Raw genomic sequence first — 2,350 nt, 5'->3', positions numbered from 1 at the left:
TATTTTTAGTGGTTTGGCAGAGGTTGTCTTCTTTGGTTCTGTCTTTTTCTCCCCCTCTTGATGATCAGGGTCATCACCTTCCTGATCATCATGGATTTGAGTGGGCCCTGTCTTGCATGTAGTGAGGGGAGCCTTCTTCAATCGCCTTAGAACTTTGAAAGACGCCTTCTCCATCTTTTCAATGACCATCTCAGCATTCACAGAGGCGTTGTTGATGTCCATCTCTGTGGCCCATTTCAGTTTGGAGACGCAACGATAGATCTCATTTCAAAAAGAGTCACCTTCTTTGACGAGTTGCTTCGTGTAGTCTCTTATTGATTCATTGGTTGCTCGGGCTTCCTTGAGAAGATGGTCGCTGTATTTTCGCACGGTCTCTCCAAGGGCTTCAACCATTACGTCTAGCTCTCTGCGAGTGGCTAGATGGTTAATGTTAGCCCTGGAGGATGAAGAATCGATGCCATAAGTGACCGCAGAGGAGAACATCTCTTTGATCTCATCCTTGAAGGCAGAATAGTTGGTGTAGCCGGCAGAAATAAAGTCTGCAGCATATTGGGCGGCAACCTCTGTTAATTCTGTTTTGAGCGTGTGGATTGAAGAGGGGTTGAGAGACAGTGCGCTGAAGGCTTCTGTTAGATCATCTTTCTTAAGGACAGAGCTCTGAAGGGTTGATAAGGTCGCCTTGAGCTCAGAAGTTGTGGAAGTCAACTCCTTCAGAGCCTCTGTTAGAGGTGTAAGAGCCTCTGTTAGAGGTGTAAGAGCCTCTGTCGCCGGTTGGGAGAAGAACAAGCTTTTCAACTCATCCATCCTCTTGAATACCCCTGTGGCGAAGGTTTGTAACTTTTCCTTCGTCACATAAGTACTCGGGGAACCTAGATCACCAACACATGGTGACCTAGTAGCCTTGGAGTGTAAGGCGCCCTCAGTGACTGATTTTACGGTGTCATCTCGGGGACTTCCACCAGATCCTCAGGCATCCCCAATTGGAGATCCTACTGGTGTTCTGTCAATTTCGTGCCTAATAGGTTCAGAGCCTAATTGGGCAGAGGGATCGAGTGGAGACTTTGGGCGTTCTAGACCTACAGCCTCTGTAACTCTCTCGCATGCCTCTGAAGCATGACTTGGTGGTTCACTCATGTGTGAAGGGGCAACAGATGCCTCTTTTTGAAGTGTCGAGTCCTTGGGCGAATGGACTCTTATTGTAAAACCACCATCCTTTTGAGAGAATGTTGGAGTAGATTGAGGTTCTCGGACTGTGCATTCGACAGAGGACGAAAGAATGTCCTCTTCGAGGTTTGCTGGTTTAGGGCTTAGCGTGTGCATGCTTTTTTCAAAAGGGGTTCCCTCTAGAACAGGGTCCCTAGTAATGTGGGTTGCACTAGGAGGGGGTCTTGGGTGTGTGCCTTCGGCATCTTTTTTGCCCTTATCTAACTCCAATTCTTCTTCTTCGTCGTCTAGAACGACTTCTGTCCCCAAATCTGCCACCTCTGTGGGCGCTTTAAACCCTTGTTGGAGGTTGAAGATTACATCGTGAATTTGCTCTGTTGGGGACTCTACTTGAACACTCTTGCGCAACCTTCTGCGCTTAGGAGCAGTCTCTGCTGGGCTTTCTTGGATTGCAGCTTTTGTGACCTCAACCTCTGCGGGTTGGGCCTTCGATTTCTTCTTTTTCGGTTTTTGCAGAGGTCTGCTTGGACCCTCTTCTTCTACGGGTCTCTTCTTCCCTTTCCTTTTCTCAGAAGAGTCGACATCCTTCTGAGTCTTCTTTATCTTCTTTTGCTTTTGTGGGGGACTAACTCCCTTTGGTCTTTCCTCACTCATCTCCCTAGCCTCTGCAGGCTCCTCCCTTCTTCCCTCAACCCTTATTTTTTGCACTCTCTCTCCTATGGGGATACCTATGTGTGGAGGGGTTTCAGGGACTGGCCCTGGCCGCCTGTATCCACCTCTATACGCTTTCCTATCTCCTTTGCTAAGGTATTTGAGCATGGCTTTTGATAGTGGCATTGGGCTTCTGTACCCTAGCTCATGTTCTATGGGGTGGAACTCCTTCATTGGATACAATCGTGCGTTTGGCTCTATAGAGGGCAGCTTCTCTGCTATCATATCTCCAAAGACCAAGCAAAAGAACCTCTGTAGGATTAGGTATGGATGATTGAGGTCCTCTTTGGCTTTCTCTGTGCCTTCACCTTTGACTTCTCACCCCTTTGAGTAGCACACTTCTTTTTTATTAAGCCCACCATGTCATCGAAGATAAGTTGCGCGTAATCAAGGGGCAGATTGAAGTAGATTCCATATACAATGGAAAGCATGGCATGTGAAGCTTGGTCATGGATGCCGACCTTCCCTGTTAGAC

Source organism: Cynara cardunculus, unplaced genomic scaffold (assembly GCF_001531365.2).
Source record: "Cynara cardunculus var. scolymus isolate 2C unplaced genomic scaffold, CcrdV1 Un_Scaffold_4848, whole genome shotgun sequence".
Taxonomy (NCBI): domain Eukaryota; kingdom Viridiplantae; phylum Streptophyta; class Magnoliopsida; order Asterales; family Asteraceae; genus Cynara; species Cynara cardunculus.
Note: the sequence above shows the minus strand (reverse complement) of the source record.